Genomic DNA, 18,818 nt, shown 5'->3' with positions numbered 1-18,818 from the left:
GGGTCAATGAAAGTCAGTTGGGAGGGGGAGGGAGAACTCCTGGGGGGCCTGGCAACAGAAACACAAATGTTGAAGGGGCAGCAAACCCTCCAACATTCCTCACATGAAAATGTTTCCGAGCACAATTCAAAGTGTTGGTGCTGACCTTTAAAGCCCTAAACGGCCTCGGTCCAGTATACCTGAAGGAGCATCTCCACCCCCATCGCTTTGCCCGGACACTGAGATCTAGCGCCAAGGGCCTCCTGGCGGTTCCCTCACTGCAAGAAGCCAAGTTACAGGGAACCAGACGGAGGGCCTTCTCAGTAGTGGCACCTGCCCTGTGGAACGCCCTCCCACCAGATGTCAAAGAGAAAAACAACTACCAGACTTTTAGAAGACATCTGAAGGCAGCCCTGTTTAGGGAAGCTTTTAATGTTTAATAGACTATTGTATTTTAATATTCTGTTGGAAGCCGCCCAGAGTGGCTGGGGAAACCCAGCCAGATGGGTGGGGTATAAATAATAAATTTATACCCCACCCATCTACTTTACCCCACCTACTTTCATCTGAGGAATGTTGGATGGTATGTGTCTGCCTCACTCATTTGGTGAAATCCAAAGTGATGTAGTGTAAAGAAATAAGAGGCATTACTTCTGTTTCCATCTTGATTGCGAAGCAGTGTAGTTAGTGATTGTCAGGACCTCAGGCAGACAGGGTCAGACAAAATTCACACTTGGTGACAAGCACACAATGGCGTGGGCCTAGAGAACCACACCCTGTGATTGCTAATTCTCGGAAACAAATTGTAGTTCATCTTGCTGATATGAACCATTAACTGTAAGTTAAAACCTGGGGTCAGGTGAACAGATTCCAGCACCCCTTCATGTTGTATGCTGTCTTCTGTTCTTCAGGTAACAAGTCCCTTCATCTTCCCAGGGTGTCGGCAAATACTCCCTTCCCTTGCTGCAGACCTGTAAGAGGAAATTAACATTTCAGTCAAGGAGATGAGAATATGAAATGTGAAGGCTTTTTTTTTGCTGTGGTGTTTTGCCTTAGAGCATGCTTTCTCAAAGACAGCGATGAACGTAAGTCTCTCGCTGTAGCCGTTTCTTTTCTTTTTTTTCTTGAGGCGGTGTTTTGATAAATGTTGATGAGTTTATAACTGTAAAACCAAATGACATTTCTAGCGTGGCACATGTTTTACCCATTGCATAATTATATCTAATGGTGGTGCATGCAAAAAGGCATTTACCGTTTACTTTGGTTTAAAACAGCAATTTAAACCTCCGGGCCTACACACTTCTTAGAATATGAACATAAAAGCTTAATTAAAAACTAAGCACAGTTTGGTGGTGTATCAGGTTTACAAAAGGTAACCACTGTTTTGTTTTATTATGCAGCAGAAAACCGTCAGTGTCTTATTCAAATCAGAGCACCACAGGTGATACTGCAGTTCCAACTTTACATGGGTGATGTGGATGAGGCGTATGGTTTTGTGGCTGCTGTTCATTTGTGAATTCCATGCCCTGCTCATTATATGAGTGGAGACCAGGAGTAAGGGTGCAGGATCCTGTCCGTGGGTTTGGACCCTATTTTTTATCTCCCTTTGAGGGATAGATAAGAGAGGAAGGGACAGTAAACACCTTGCCCAGAGCACGATATACTTCATTCCAGCCCTAAAATCTACCATCTCAAGTCATGAGAGAGGCAGATCTCTGATTCTGCTGGAGAAAGAATGGAGGAATCATTCTTTTGCCACCTTTCCTTCCTCATCTGAAGGACAGAGTGATGGATATGAGGGGCAGAGTGTGAAGCATTGTAAGGAGTAGTGTTTACTCCAGGCATCCCCAAGCTTTGGCCCTCCAGATGTATTGGACTACAGTTCCCATCATCTGGAGGGCCGCAGGTTGGGGATGCCTGGTTTACTCCCTTGCTCTAAATAACTTTTGTATTTCCCTGATTATTTAATGTGTTGAATGAATACTATTGTCATAGGATTTATTTTTATTTTTATTTTGGTGGGGTGTTGTTCTGGGTAATATTGGTGCGTCCCTCCCAGACATGTGATTCTGTATCTGTAGGTAAACCTGCTGGACTAGTCAAACCCAGTTTCTTTGTAAGATAATGGACTTAGCTGGCCAGTTAAGCACCCTGATCAGCATCTTACAGAGTGGCCCATGTTGCCCTGCCAACAACTAAGTGATGATGCTTTCCCCACCTTACCTAGCTGGATGCCACAGCCCTCCTAGGAAGGAAAAAAGTAGGTGGGGGTTGCTGTCTGCATGGCAGATCTTGGCTGGGCTAGAAGCTGACTCTTTGTTGTGCTGAATCCAAAGCTATAGGTGGGCTTCCCTCCGAACTTAATGGGAGGCAAGATCTGCAGCAGTGTTAATGCTGCAATCTTGTCCATCTTATTTTGGTTGCACGTATATATGCAGCAGTCTCCATTGACCTTTATTCCGATGGAACTGAGCCCCAGGTAAGCACTGGAAGTCTTGGTGTCTCTTGATGCTTGGAGACTGGTGTTCATGCAAGTCCCTTCTGCCTTCTTATCTCCACTTTGTTTGGAGTTTTGTTTATGATTAATATTATTTACAGTACTTTATGAATCACTTCCCATGAAGCATCCTGAAGTAATCCTATATATATATATATATATATATATATATATATATATATAAAAATATATAAAAGGTTAAATATAAAAACAATGGAAAACAACAGCTATAAATAAACAATTTATAGTTTATTTTTTAAAAAACAACAACATCATATACATAAAGTCAATTCAAATCCAATGTACAGATTTGTTTATACCAAAGTAGCTTATTGTAGCCCAAATATTACCTAGTCTAAGGGAGACATTGTGCATTCTTGGCAAACAGCAACAGAAATGCCACCTTCATTTGAGTGTTTGTTTGTGGAAAGCTACAATTTGACTCAAATGACACCAGCATATACTGTACAAATCCCAGGATTTTTAATGATTGACACAAGACTATTAGTAGTCTGACAGTTGGCCTCTGGCAACTGTTTTACCATGAAATTTGCTTTCTCCTATTATGTTTTTCCTATCTTAATATTTTAAGGCTTGATCATTTGTAGCTTGAGCACCTTTATGAATATCACAGACAATTAAAAGCCATGGGACATTGAAAACCATTTCAGTCGGAATGAGCAGAAAGTCTGGAAACATTCAGTTGTCCTTTGAGTGAAACTACTTGAGATATGCAGCTGCCATCCACATTTATATGTTTTGTGTAGCATTTAATATTGGGTAAGCAACATCATTGTGTTGTCACGTGTGGTTCCTTGAGAGGTGTACTTGGCAGCCAGAGAAGCACATGATATGATCATGACACTCGTGGGAGTTGTGTGTTATGGAGGGGAAAACTGGTGGAGTGTAAGTGCAAGGATGCCATTTTTTGATAGTTTCCTATGTTGTATACTATTGTTCTAGCAAATTCTGAATTGTGCTCTAGGACACCCTTATCTGCAATAGGGCTATCACAAATTCCTCCTTTGTTTTATTTTGAATAGCCTCAGTTCTACAATCAGAAGTCTATCTTCTGTTCGTCTGCTACAGAAAGGAGTCTCAAAAAGCAGAACCTGGGGCCCTCCAGATGATATAGGATTCCAAATTCTCATCAGCCCCAGCTAGCCAGCCAGAGTGGCCATCTGGAGGGGGCCACAGATTAGCCACTACTGCCATAATGAAATGGGGCCAATGAAATAGGGCCGTTGCTGCAAGTTCAGCCACCATCAAGCAAGTTAATGGTACCATTTATACATTTACACAGAGTAATCTTTTACAGTAAGACTACCGGTACTGTGGTCATTTTGTACATATATAGTATCTCATGTGAGCTGAAACTGCCCCCTTCACTTCACTGTGAAACTTGGCTGAGCTCTTTTTCGTCACCTCCTTCCTTGACTGTGACACTTCACAGCCTGGACTCTGCAGGGCCAGTGGGTGGATATTCTCCCTCTGTGGAAATTATTTCCTTTTGATGCCTTCCAAAGCACTGCAATAGTGAAGCCAGGGAAAGAATAGCACATTGTGCAGCAAATAGATTAATATGTAAAGGCGCCTGCATCGATCTCTTACCTACATTTATAACTCCAGCAGTGGCAGATGGAGAACTAAATCAACATTTTCCCGTCCTCTCTAAAATAATAAATACAGCAAAGTAGCTTTATGTAGCCTTTATCATAGGGATAAATCAGGACAGTTTGTGTCGCAACAACCGCTTAAAACTTATGAATGCGTTGGCCTTTAGGCTGCTGTTCATCATTGCCAAGCCAGATATGATATCCAGATGAAAGCCTTTTGTTGTTTGTTTGTACCTGTTTTATCCCTTCTTGGAAGTATAGATTGGAGGGGGTTCTGTCACTTTCATCCCGCAGGGATTGCCAAGCTGCTATTTAACACTATCTCTGAGTTAGCAAAGAATTGGGTGACTGGGAGATGGGATTACAGCTGTTTAATAGTTTGCCTCATCTGATTAGGACTGGGTTCTAGGCAGTATGTGCAGCTGTACAGTTATTAATTTTACATTTGGCATTGCCCAGAATCAACTTCCCTAATTTGGTGCTCTCCAGATTGTTTGGACTGCAACCCCTATCAGCCTTTTGGAGCCTTTTGGAGCAGGAATTAGTGGAAGGAGGGGTGATGACTAATAACTCAGTGCCCACCTAATTATGCCCAAAAGACTATCTCTGCCCTTCTTGTAAGGCAGGCATGGGCAAACTCAGCCCCTACAACTCCCATCACCCCTAGCTAACAGGACCAGTGGTCAGGGATGATGGGAACTGTAGCCCTCAAACATCTGGAGGGCCAAGTTTGCCCATGCCTGCCATAAGGCAAGCAGTTACTTTGCTGATTCTAGAAGAAGGAAGGAAGGAAGTTCCTAAGCAAAATATTTCTCCCCATGCATACGAGCCCACATGTGAAGTCTCAGTTCATGTCATTATGGTTTGTGTCGAAATAGCATCCACTGAAGCTGTATCTCCTGGTTTTTGTTCACAGCCCAGAGCAGTAGGCTGCCCACTGCTCCTCAAAATACAGGTTCGTGGGAAAACAGAGTTTCATTCTCTCACTGCTTCCTTATACCAACATATTTAATTCTGAAAGCACTGTGTGGTGTTCATATTCATTGATCAATGGGAATCAAAAACAGGTGAGTTGCCTTTGTTAGACTTAGGTAATCCGATGCCGATGGGAGTTCTACAGGGCATTTAGCTTCCAAAGCAAAGGTGTTGACGACACAGCCAAATGTTTGGAGCCTTGACTTTGAATCTGCATCTGTATTCTACGAAAGGTACTTGGGATACATTGGCAACCAAGCCAGCGGAATGCTAATCAGTTTGAGTTAATCTAGTGCAAGAGGTTCTCCTGCACGCACTTAGTGTTTGGTTCATTAGAAATTAAAATTGGTAGGTTTTAATCATGGATCTGTTTGACTGGCGTAATCATTCTTTTCCTTTCTACCACTGTTATGCAGTAGAGCCCCTAGCGAGGATCTGTGGAATCGTAACTAGTGCTTTATATAATTTTGAGGGAGGCGTAGCCATCAGAGAGAAAATTCATAGTGTGCCTGCTGGAGAATATGAGGCACCTAGAGTATGCGTTTGCCTGCAGGAAGGCTGCATCTTCAAATATAAAAGAACTGTAGAGGCAAACCAGAGTGCTAAAACTGGGTGCATGCATGCTTTCACTCATGAAGGAGCAGGGTAGCACTTACCTTCAGCAGACAATCTGGTTCTATGAGTCTTCCTCTCCAACCCTCCAATGCAGAGAGTTTATGTAGGCAGAATGCACAAATGAAGGGGCATTCCATCAGCGCAGGGGGTTGGAGACTCTTGATCAATCCAAGGGCCTCTTCTCCCTCATGGGCAATGTCTCAGTGGTGGGTGAAGGGAAGAGTGAGTGGGGCAACAAATGCAACTCTTTCCTGCCCCGCCCAAGGAAGCAAGAGTCAGCGGGACCAAAAGTTCATCGAGGACTGGGGAAGATTTACAGATTATCTGAAAAGTATAAGTGATGAACAGATAACGCTTGTTGGTTTTCAAGAGACTGTGAAAAAATAAGGAATGTTGTAAAAAAGAGAGTAAGGTGATATTTAACGGCAATAATAAGTTTAGAAATGCGTTAATAATATAAATGTAAACGGAAGATTGGCAGAGAAACTGAGGGAAGTAAAAAAAAAAAATGAATGTGTGACAAAATGTGATTGGCTGTATAAAATTGTTTGTGAAAATGAATAAATATCAATATATAAAAAAAGAGGCACAACCTCAATCACCCCAAAGCAATCAAGGAGGATGTGGAGCAAGGCTGGTGTGACCTGAGGAGGTGACATAGCCTAGGTCAGGCATAGGCAAACTCAGCCCTCCAGATGTTTTGGGACTACAACTCCCATCATCCCTTGCTAACAGGACCAGTGGTCAGGGATGATGGGAATTGTAGTCTCAAAACATCTGGAGGGCCGAGTTTGCCTATGCCTGGCCTAGAGAGAGTCCCAAGTGCCTCTCAAGGTTCCCCATCCCTGACTCAACACTTTATCAACATTCTGTTTTAGGCTTCCTGCCACGAGGCTCCCGTAGTACTTCGCCTTACTGTATTGTGGCTTCATTTTATTTATTTTTTGTCCCGTGCTTTGGATGCTTCTGATTTAATTTAAAAAAATAAGAAAGCTATACTGTCAGAAAGGAACACTTCTATAAACAATCTCTATGTGGAGATAGTTAAAGAATCATCATCTTGTTTCTTCCTTCCCGTCTCTTTTTTTGTAACGACAGCTTGTGTTTTATCAGCATTCTATCTTGTACCATCATTTGAAATAAAGATATTTGGGTTTTGAAAGATTAGGAAGCTGCAAAGGATGTACTGTCAGTAACATCTGTCAAACTTATGAATGTTAAAAGTGCTCAAGAAATGGGTTACATTTGTGAATGCATAAATTAGCTTGTTGCAGCCTGGAGTGGAAATGTTTTCAATTTCAGATGGTGGATAGGAGCAGGCCTTTCCAGTTCTGGAATGCAGCCCATAAGGCCTTGTTTGCTTATAGAAACAATTCACGTATAATCATAGAAGAAATCGCTAGAGAATTGAGAGGGTGAATGAAGTTTGTGCCAGATACTGATTACAGTCATTTCCGAAATATCTGTGGTTGGCACACAGAAACCTGTCTCTCTCCCTAGTAATGGTAAGCTTTTGTCCAGATTACCATAACAGTACTGGCAGCTGCTTCCTCGCTTAAAGATGCTAGTCCTCATGGTTGAAAATAAAATCCTAAAAACACAACTGCAGCATGAAATATTTCCCACTCTAAATGGCTGTGGCCTTGGCCCACTTATGTAACCAAATCTTGCTCCAAGCTCAGAAGGCCTTGTTAGGGGATGCAACATTGCAGGAGAGAAAGGCATATACAGTGGTACCTCGGGTCATGTACCGTATTTTTTGCCCTACAGGACGCACCGGCCCATAGGACGCACCTAGTTTTTTGGGGGGGAACTAAGAGAAAAAAAATTATTCCCCCCCCCCAGCTGCGGCTTCAGCACGCCCGGGCTGCTATCCGCAGCCTAGGGAGCCCTGCGGGAACTCCCGTGGGCTCCCCAGGCTTGCGGATATCTGCCCGAAGCGCGGGGCGCTCTGCTTCAGCACGCCCCGCGCTTCAGGCAGCAGGCTGCTATCTGCAGCCTAGGGAGCCCTGCGGGAACTCCCGCGGGCTCCCCAGGCTTGCTGATAGCTGCCTGAAGCCTGGAGAGTGAGAGGGGTCAGTGCGCACCGACCCCTCTCGCTCTCCAAGCTTCAGCGAAAGCCTGCATTCGCCCCATAGGACGCACACAGATTTCCCCTTCATTTTTGGAGGGGGAAAAGTGCGTCCTATAGGGCGAAAAATACAGTACTTATTTCATTCCGGAGGTCCGTTCTTAACCTGAAAATGTTCTTAACCAGAAGCACCACTTTAGCTAATGGGGCCTCCTGCCGCTGCTGCTGCGCCGCCAGAGCACGATTTCTGTTCTCATCCTGAAGCAAAGTTCTTAACCCGAGGTACTATTTCTGGGTTAGTGGAGTCTGTAACCTGAAGTGTATGTAACCTGAAGCATATGTAACCCGAGGTACCACTGTATTGTATATTTAAGTGGCAAGTTGGAAACTAGATAGAGCTAGATAGCCTCAATGCAAATAGCTTCCTGAACTAGCATTTAAGATGCAAAACAAGGTTTGTCCAAGTGATTGCACCCCAACCCTGTTATCTATTGATTTAATGATTTATTTTAGAAATTTCTACCCCACTTTTCACCATCTGGGTCCCAAAGTGGCTTACAAAATAAGCACATAACCATACTTAAACTTGCACACAAATCTTCTCTAAAGGAAAGGGGCAATAGGGGAAATAGGTTGTGTTCTCTTTGGGGTTGTTCAGTGTGGATATTCATTTCTATCCTTGGATGTTATAAGGACACAATTGTGCTTTTTGACTCTGGTAGCTTCCTTGACAGGGCATAGTTGGGGACTCAGAATAGCTGGCAGTGCGGTCTGCTTGACAAACCTTCTCATTAAGATCCATTTCCACAAGCGAGAAGCTGACACAGCTGCCAGACCTTTCAATTCAGGAGGAAAAATGAAGGTGATGCTGCAGAGACCTCAAACCTGCAGATACAAATCCCCTTTTCTTCTTTCCTTTTTCACCCCCTCCCTCCGGCCTCCACCTTCCCACGTTATATTGTGGGTATTTTTTTGCAGGGGGGGGGGAGGCACTGCATTGTTCGCTTGCTGTGACGAATATGGAAATGAATGCAGGGCTCTGGGTGTGCCATTAAACAAATTTGTTCTAATAATGTAAACACGCTGAGTGCTCTTATTGTCCATGAAAGCTGAATATTTCAGCCACACTTCTTCTCCCCACCTGCAGGAGCCATGAAGCAACCTTCAGTTGCTAATAGAAACAAGTTGTGACTGACAAATCCAAGGTGAGCTTGTTCGGGGTTAACTCCTGCTGCAAGCTCTCCCAACATAGCATCCGTGTTGAATGTCACTCCAGGGTAAAGTATAGAGAAGAGATCTGGATTAGAATGGTATTAATAACAAAATATTGATTCTAATTGAGTGATGCAAAAAAAAAAAGGGGGGGGGAGCCCATGATGTTAGAAGGCTGGTCCACTGCAGAGGATAGCTGATCTAGATTAAGGTTACCATATTTTTTTCAATGAATCTGGGGACACTTTTCAACTTCCTACTAAATAGACGGATTTTGTCAGGGGACTGATTTGTAAATCTGGGGACAGTCCCCGGGAAACAGAGACATCTGGTAACCTTAATCTAGATCCTGTTCCTTCTCTTGGGTGTCCTCCTACAGTGGTACCTCAGGTTAAGTACTTAATTCGTTCTGGAGGTCCGTTCTTAATCTGAAACTGCTCTTAACCTGAAGCACCACTTTAGCTAATGGGGCCTCCTGCTGCCGCCGCGCCGCGGGAGCAAGATTTCTGTTCTCATCTTGAAGCAAAGTTCTTAACCCGAGGTACTATTTCTGGGTTAGCGGAGTCTGTAACCTGAATCTGAAGCACCACTTTAGCTAATGGGGCTTCCTGCTGCCGCCGCGCCGCCAGAGCACGATTTCTGTTCTCATCCTGAAGCAAAGTTCTTAACCCGAGGTACTATTTCTGGGTTAGCGGAGTCTGTAACCTGAAGCGCATGTAACCTGAAGCATATGTAACCCAAGGTACCACTGTATTTCTTTCCTTTGAGATCAGTTCCTTGGCAACTCCCTTCTGCTTGTGTGACTAGCCTCTGGTTGATCATCCATTCATGGAAAGAATGTCAGAAAATAACTTCCAAATCATGTGAGTTATTCCTGAGGATTTGACATTTAGGCTTTGTATACATGTGCTAGATATAGAATGGGACCTTTAACAAAACGTTGCTGTGTGAAGTGCTCCTGTTCAGGAGTCTAGCCAGCCATTCCTGCTTTCAAGGTACTTAGTTGTCCCCCTGAGGTGTTCAGATCGCAGTAGTACAGTCATACCTCAGGTTACAGATGCTTCAGGTTGTGTTTTTTCGGGTTATAGACCCGCCGAAACCCGGAAGTACCGGAATGGGTTACTTCTGGGTTTCGGCGGTCACGCATGCGCAGAAGCGCCAAATCGCAACGCATGCATGTGCAGATGCACCACTGTGGGTTGCAAACGTGCATCCCACACAGATCACATTCACAACCCGAGCGTCCACTGTAGTTGCCCCTTTGGGGTTCAACAGGGCTTTGGTTTGTATCCATTGTAGCATTAAGTATCCTGTCAATGCAAAGTTTTTTCAGTTTCTCCTGTGCGCACCCTAAATGTATTCTGGAGGTTCCCCAAAACTTCCAAAGCAGATGTGGGAGGGCCTGGTGGGAGGTGAGGGGGAAAGTGCCTCTTGAGCAAACTGATGGGGACAAGGAAGTTGGATTCTGCCCTTTGTGCTTTTGCAGGGGTTCTGTGAGCATACTGATCCCTCCCCCTTGTTTCTCAGTGACCCCCTTTTAGCTATGTCCATGTCAGCAGTCATTCTGTTAGAGGGAGCAATTTCCCCACAAGGCTGATAATGATCATAAACATTATGGAAAGATGCTAGTGAGTTTTTCTTCTTCTTTCCTGAGGCCTTGAGGCAGAATAGAAGGGATGTAATCCTCTTTTCTGTGGTTGATGGTCATAACATGAAAGGAAGTGGACCCTACCCCAGCAGTGGTCACATCAACAGCCCAGGTGCAGACTTCATTCTCTTCCTGAAAGAGGAATCCCCCGACACTCTTTCATTGAAAACAGAGCAGGACGGCTTGCTATTTATTTATATTACTAATTTGTTTGCTTCCCTCGGCTAAGGAAGTCTCAAAATGACCTACAGCAGAAGTATAATACATAGTAAATACAATACATAGCAAACATGTCCATTAAAACAATATTACACAATAAAAGCGTTCATCCACAATAGTCAGTTGTAAAATAAGAATATGCTTCCTCACCCAAGAACAAGATGAATGCGAAAAATAGCCCCCAAACTAGAACACTATTGTTGCCCAAAGGCCTGGGAGAATAAAAAAAACCATTCGCATTGAAATAATGAGTGTTGGCACCAGGCAAACTTCCACAGGTGAGGAGCTGCCATTGAAAAGGCCCATTCTTTGGTTGCCACTCTCTGAACATCTTGTGGGTGGGGCACACAGATAAGTGCTTCAGATGGGTATTTTAGGGTGCCAATAGGTTCATAAGGGGAAAAGCAGCCCTTAAGTTACTGGAGTCAAAAGCTTTATAAGGTTTTGTAGGTCAAAACCAACACTTTGAACTGCCTTGGAAACAGCTAGGACAGTTGGGCCAGAATCAGGGTTCTGTGCTCTGATCTCCTGGTCTCACTCTGGCTACCAAAGACTGCACTAGCAGTTTCTGAACTATCTTCAAAGGCAGCCCAACTTATAACACATTGCAGTAATCTAACCTAGAGGTTTGTGAAATCACACACCCCACCCCCGCAAAATATGAGCATGTCTTCGGAGTTTGATATATACGTAGTGGCAAGTGCCAAAAGATGGTGTGCATGGTGCCAAGTGTGTTTTCCCGTGTAAAAATAAAAGTTGGAGTTTAGCTTGCTGGCTCTTGTGCTATTGATTTGCTTTTCTAGCCGAAAAAGAAACTGCTTGCAACAGGCTCTATTTTCCATATGCCAGTGGTTTGTGAGTGATTTTCAATGCTGCTGCTGCTGCTGTAATTTGATATGCACTAGCAAATCAATCCTGTATTAAATCAGGTGCCCTCTGTCTTTTTTGTTTGTTTGTTTGTTTTTTGGTGCTTTATACCTTAATGGTTTATGGGTTTGATTGGGCCTTCTTTAGCCCTACTTATGCAGCTGCACTTTGATTCCCCAACCCTAGCAACCTTCCTATTGGAACAGAGGGCCAGGTCTGGCAGCAGGGGAGTCCTGGTCTACCTTTTGAGCTACAGCCACATCCACAGATGATTCCTGCCTTTGCTATGTTTAAACACTAAAGACACAGTTTTTATATTGAAATCCTTACAGGTAGGACAAGAGCATCTCTTGGAACTTGGGCAGAGAATGGGAGCTGTGTGAAGACACATTACTTTGTATTTTTCCTCCCTCTTTACTCAGGTAAAGTGGGCTGAAAAGCGACTTTTGGAAATGGAAATGCTAAAGATGCAGATAATACTTCCCCTAGCCAGCAGTAATAATTATAGCTATCCTTCTGCACCTTCTTTAACCTTGCAAGCGTTGCTATGATGGTTATGAATACTAGGATAAAACACTGCATATTTTGCTAATGTTTTCAAAAGACATGAGCTTGTTAGCCACTATAAAATACACTTCTATTCTTTCAGCTAGAAAGGAAAATAAAGGGTTAGCTAGTTGGTCTTGCAGAGCAGAACTGTTATGTTTGCACAAAGTTGCAATTTCCCAAATCCACGCTGAGTGCTTCTGTTTGGTCAGTCTTCCTGCATTGTGGTGTGAATCTTGTTTGCTGTGTTTTTCTTGTGGTTTGTGACAGATAAGATCCATATTGATTTTAGAATATCTACTGGCTGTAACCTTTGAAAGGGCAGACAGTGCACTGCCGTAGAATATTATCTATCAATATCAGAGGAACAGAAAGACAGGGATGACACCTAATCACAACACTGTTGATGGGTCATAAATCTGAACTTGATATGGCTTGATACTGGTAATGGACAATTGTGGCAGGTATGTGGTATGTGGATTAATGTTGATGTGGTTGGGAAATACTTACGCAGTGTGTGGGTTCCCACAATGCTAGTGGAGGCTTTGAGGGAGGAGGAACATAATGATACAGACTGAGGCCCCGAGAGGCAAAAGTCCAAACGGTGCATGCACACACAGACACACACACACCTCTTTACCTCTTTATAAGTAACACGGGGTGAAATCGGCTGGGAATTTTACCTACGAGAGCTTCATCTGAAGCATTGCCCAAGCCAATTTCCTGAAGCCAATGTCAAATCTCTCTCCTCTGTCCCCTAACTAGGATCAACACTAACCCCCCCACACACACTTTTTTGTATCATTCAGACTGCAGTCCCTACCTTCATCTAGCTCCTCCTCATGATGCCACCTGAAGCAGGTCATTCCATTGTGCTGTATGGCAGAGCTGCCTTTGGAGGGTGTGATGCCCAGGAAGCTGGGGGCAGAGGAGAATTAATGAGGTGGTAGAGACACAGGTGGCGCTGTGGGTTAAACCACAGAGCCTAGGGCTTGCTGATCGGAAGGTCGTGGTTCGAATCCCTATGACGGGGTGAGCTCCCATTGCTCGGTCCCTGCTCCTGCAACCTAGCAGTTCAAAAGCACATCAAAGTGCAAGTAGATAAATAGGAACCGCTCCGGCAGGAAGGTAAACGGCATTTCCGTGCGCTGCTCTGGTTCGCCAGAAACGGCTTAGTCATGCTGGCCACATGACCCGGAAGCTGTACGCCGGCTCCCTCGGCTAGTAAAGTGAGATGAGCGCCGCAACCCCAGAGTTGGTCACGACTGGACCTAATGGTCAAGGGTCCCTTTACCTTTTTATTTGTATCTTAGGCCTTCCCTGGGTTACACCTCTTTGACCTCAGATATGCCGTAGCAGACAGAGTGGAGTTCCCTGCATGCGCACAGTGATAAGCATATGGAATTCGGAGTGCAGGTGGGGATACTCATGAGTGCAGTCTAGAAGGTTAATGTGCCAAAGTCACACTGATATACATGGGATCTGGATGTTTAACTGTGTGTTTTAAGACCTGTGAATTTCAGTGACAGCTATGGCTTTTTTTATGATGCTGCTGTTGCTGTTTAATATGCTGAATTTTATGGAAATGATCTCTTATTGATTTTATGTTTTGTTAGCTCCCTTGAGGGCTCTTTAAGCCAAGCTAGGATAGTATAAATCTTTACATAAATATAGTCAGACCTAACTTTTCTCTCGACTGCATGTTGTGTCTACAGCATTTTGCACAGCCATGAAAATCCCTGATCAGGTAAGACAAGAGTCAGGATCCTGGTCTGAGTGAATAGGAAACCAAGTGCTTAACAAGCACCAGCTGCAATGTACTAAAGTGGTCTAAACAGTTTAAAGAATGTTCTTAGGGAACTTGCAATTAAAGCAAGTAATGCTCTTAACGTGAACTTGCTTTCAGTAGGAATTTAGCAGAGTTGAGTTACATTTGCAAGCAAAGGAATTGACAAGGAAATAAGTGCCCTTTTGTCACATTAATTTCCTTTAAAATTAGATCATTGTGGGGGAGTTAGGGATGAGTGGTACCCATTAAGTCTGAAAGTACAAATGTTAGCACAAGGTGAACTTTGAGAGTTTGATTTGATATACAGTCTTCGGTTCTCAAGGCTTGCGGAATTATAGAATGTGTTCTGGTCCTCTCCTCTTTTATTTTCTTCTGGATCTATTTAACTGTCAAAGCTTTGAGACAAAAACTTGTACTGTAGTTCTGTAAACACCAAGTGAGTGATATGGAAGCTGATAGGTCCAGGAGAGGTTTTTGTGCATTTTCTTTCTTGATGGGGTGGCCTTTTTCACTCATGTGTTGCTAAGAAAAAGCAGCGTATATTGGGGATGGATGCTGTCCTGCAGCTTGTGCCCTCTTTGGCCACGAATTGCCCGTGCAAGTGGCAGCAAAGAGTCTAATGTGGTTTGGGATTCTAAAGTGGGGCAGGCTATTTTTAAGCTTTTACTCCCTGTTGCGGGCCTGATCTGCATTGTGCAGGGGGCATATCTGCAGTTTGCCTCGGGACAAACAGTGGTGCTTTCATTCTCTTCAGTAAGAAGTTTTTTCCCTATGTAAATTGGAGGCATTGGGAACCAATCCAGATCAGTACCCTAATGGAGAGGTTTAGGGTTAAAGTAGGGTTACCAGACGTCTCTGTTTCCCGGGGACAGTCCCCGGATTTGCAAATCTGTCCCCGGACAAATTGCGTCCCCGGAATGTCCCCAGATTTCATTAAATGTTCCTGGGAAATGTAACACCCTGCTCTCCTCGAGTAGTATGCAGCTGGAGGGGTGGGAAGATAGTTTTGGCAGAGGCAGAGGCAGAGGTGGGGGGGAATCGAAGAGTGAGGAAGAAGGGCTTTGTACCTTCCCCGGCAGAGAAACTGCGCACCTTGCGCCCCTCCTGGGCAATGGCCACTCGCCTATGACTCCCGAGCCTCCCCAGATCTCCTGCTCCCTTCCCACTTCATTTTGAGAGATCGCAGGTGGGCCCAGGAGGGGCGTAAGGCGCATGGTTTCTCTGCTGGGCAAGGTGCAAAGTTCTTCTTTCGCACCCTGTGAAACTCTCAAAATGAAGGGGAAAGGGGCAGGAGATCAGGGGAGGCTTGGAAGTCACAGGCACCTTGCCCAGCAGAGAAACTGTGTGCCTTGCACCCCTTCCAGGAAACGGCCACCCACCTGTGACTCCTGAGCCTCCCCCAATCTGTCAAAAGGAAGGGGAAAGGGGGGAAGGAGATGGGGGAGGCTCGGGAGTCATGGACGGGTAGCAGGCCATTGTCCAGGAGGGGTGCAAGGCGCACGGTTTCTCTGCCGGGCAAGGTGCAAAGCCCTTCTTCCACACTCTTCAATCCCCCCACCCACCTCTGCCTGTGCAAAAACTATCTTCCCACCCCTCAACGTTTTTCTAGGGACGGGTGGCAACCCTAGGCACAATGCACTCTACTGAAACATAGGGTTCGCTGCCTCCCCCAATCTGTCAGAACAAAAGGGGAAAGGGGGCAGGAGATTGGGGGAGGCTCAGGAGTCACGGGCAGGTAGCGTGCAGTTGCCCAGGAGGGGCACAAGGTGCACTTTCTCTGCTGGGCAAGGCACGGAGGGGTGAGATGACTTCAATCCCCTCGGCCAGCTGGAGCAGTGGTGGAACTGGCGCAGAGCCAGGCAGCTGCGCGTGAACGAGAGTGTGTCCCTGACGGCGGGGAACTGCAGAAGTCAAATTGAAGCAGGGAAGGCTTGAGGTGAGGTACCTCCATTGCAGTGGGTTGGCCTAGATGCCTCTCAGAAGTCCTTTCCAAATCTGTGATTCTGTGATCATCCCACAGTCGTATTCTCAAACTCTGCTTCCAACTCTACCCCCCAGGTTTGTCTCCTCCTCAGACTTCTCAAGACAGCAAAACAACTGATGTATAGATGTAGTTAGGGATAATAAAGCATGTAAAAAAATTTTTTAAAGGTGTCCCCGGATTCATTGAAAAAAATCTGGTAACCATAGGTTAAAGTCTCTCTACCTACCATTTTAAATTCCCAATATATGTCCCCTGTGCTGTTGATTTGTGAGTGGGTGGGATGGAAACAGTGCCACCAAGACCCTGCACTTATTGGCACAGATTTGTAGCTAACTTATTGTCAGGTGTGACCCCGAGTGCCCCAGATCCAGACTATAGGCCAGTTTCCCATCTTTGCCCTATTAACCAAGTGGATAGTGTGCTGGGCTCTGGTTTATGAAAGCTAAGCTCAGTTCTTGTGCAGGTGCTCTTATACGGTGGCCTGAGCAGGTTGCATGCCTCGGTGGCCTATGTTTTCTCCACCTGAGCTGTAGGAGTAACAGCTGCTTTACTGAATAGATGATGAGGGCAAGCAAGATAGAGGGGAGAGCACTGTGCACATTTCAGTTTATGAAAGTCAAAGCAACAGCACCTAAACTTTATGAGCTATTTAGTGTTTATCGAAGGGGACAGAACCTCTTGCAATCCAGAGCACTGTGTGCCAAAAGCAGGGAGCTCAAAACTGGCTTGATGGACTGGGCCTTGGAAAGAGAGGTAAGTGGCAGGAAGGGGGGGGGGGGCTGGTGGTGTGCAGATTAGCAGCCGCCACCTCCTCCTCAGCCATTCCTTTGAGCCTTGTGGCCTTGGGAGCTCTGCAGCCATCAATTTTATTGCCTGCGTTTAGCTAACAGTTTGAGGTCACATCTGAAAAGAAAGTTGCAAGAATTGGCCCTTCCTATTAACAGTTTCTGCATTTTTGAGTGGCAGCTGATGGAATGAGTAAGCCATCACAATAGACTTGCAGGACTGAGTCACAGAAACCTAATTTTCAGGTAAGAAATTGCCCCTTCACATAATAATCCAGACCCACTCGGCTTCTTCATGAGAAGTGTGAGTAATTTTCACCTTGCAGTATTATTCAGCATGATTATTATCATCTGTTTACAACTGTCTCATGAACGAAATGTATTCTTTTCTGCCCCCTCAGAGCATGTTTGTTCTCTCTCTCATACACACAGTGTGAGTGCTTGTTGAGTATCCCTTTCCTATTTTCCTCCCCTCCCCCCACTTCTCTAGTAATGTCAATGGATGGTGACACACTCTCCAAGAGCGTATCTGATGTGTTCCAACACAGATCCTTCCTGCTCATCATGTCAGATCTAAGCTTCAATTTGGAAGGCTTTCAGCATCTCTCGTTGGCAGGAGAAATGAATTGGGAGATGCAGAGAGACTGCTCTTGCAGCCAAATTTCAGTCACGCAGGCTCACGGTCCTAATGAATGCCCTTGAAGCAGGTACGGTAAACATCTGAGGCTGGGATTTTGCTGCTTTCAGAAAGCAAAATCATTGAGCTGAATGCAGCCCTTTCTGACTTCACTGAAAACCCCTCCCCCAACACATCTACTTTATTACCAGTGCTTATTAGGGGAATGTTGAATGCTAACGTGCAGAGAGCCTTTAGTGGTCTGCACTTGAAGTAGCTGGTGTATATTTATTATGGTTCATAAAATACATTCTGCATTGTTTAGTAGTCCCTTCCCTATATTTTACCCTTTGATGAACACTTCTGACTTCACATATTTCCAGTTTTAAAATGTTTTTTTCAAATATCTGCAAGGCACTGGGCAGTGGTGCAAAGATTTGCAACGTTTGAGGCAGACACAAAAGCCATGTTTGACACAGTTTCCAAAACCATCTCAGGAGCTCAAATGTCACGACAAACTGTGGGTTACCAAATGTTGTTTTTATGAGTGGTTCTTGGCTCTCACTGTCTGTTTTTGTACTGCTTGGTTCTCAGGCTCAGATGAAACGAGGGTAGGAGGAACAACTGAGGTACATGTTGCACCTCTTAAATCAGGGGTCACCAACATGGTGGTCAAGGGTGCAGTGGCCTTTCTCTGCTGCCTACAAAGCCTTTGAGATCTCTTGCTTCCTGCCGCATTGGTCATGAGGGTAGTGAGGGTGGTTCCTTTTCAAGGGAGAAAATTTTATACTGCTACTACACAACTCTATAACTGTGTGGCATGTGACCATACATGTCTCATGGGCTGAGTGGGATTCAGTAAGCTAAAGCTTAATCCTGAGAAGGTGGAGGTCTTGTGAATGGGTGGGTTCCAGGAGATCCATAATCTATCTGTTCTCTTCTAGAAACGGTTGCACTTCCTGCAAAGGAGCAGCTGTGTAGTCTGGGGGTACTGCTTTGGACTTCAGTGTCAGATGGGTGAAATGGCTAGGAACACCTTTTACCAGCTATGACTGTTCCAGAACAGAAACAGCCTTGCCAATGTGACCAATGGATTGGTCACATCATGATCGAATTATTGTAATGTGCATTGTGTGGGGTTGCCCTTAAGTCAGGTCCAGAAACTGCAGCTGGTGCAGAATGCAGCAGTTGGGATGTTGGTACAGGGCATCCTTCTTCCCACATGCAATAATACCACTCTGCAAAGAACTGTACTGGTTGCCAGTAGGATGCTGGGCCAGGCTGAAGGTTTTAATTTTGCACTGTAAAGCGCTAAGTGGTTTGTGACAGGGCTACGTGAAGGAGCACCTTTTCTGTTGTGGCACCCTCTCAGTGGAATCACCTACCCTCTGAACTGCAG

At 44.9% G+C, this 18,818-nt stretch overlaps 2 protein-coding genes across 8 annotated transcripts in view; one reads left to right on the top strand and one right to left on the bottom strand.

Annotated features, from left to right (window-relative positions):
* The window catches only part of CADM1 (cell adhesion molecule 1), a 291,814-nt gene that overhangs the window by 188,141 nt on the left and 84,855 nt on the right, over window positions 1-18,818 (top strand). The gene's annotated exons all lie outside the window — the stretch shown is intronic.
* Window positions 1-18,818, bottom strand: part of LOC308464331 (uncharacterized protein) — a 369,943-nt gene that overhangs the window by 283,070 nt on the left and 68,055 nt on the right. The window lies entirely within an intron of this gene.

The sequence above is a fragment of the Podarcis pityusensis genome (genome assembly GCF_964106645.2).
Source record: "Podarcis pityusensis genome assembly, chromosome: 15".
NCBI lineage: Eukaryota > Metazoa > Chordata > Lepidosauria > Squamata > Lacertidae > Podarcis > Podarcis pityusensis.
Note: the sequence above shows the minus strand (reverse complement) of the source record. Positions and strands in the feature narration are given on the sequence as shown.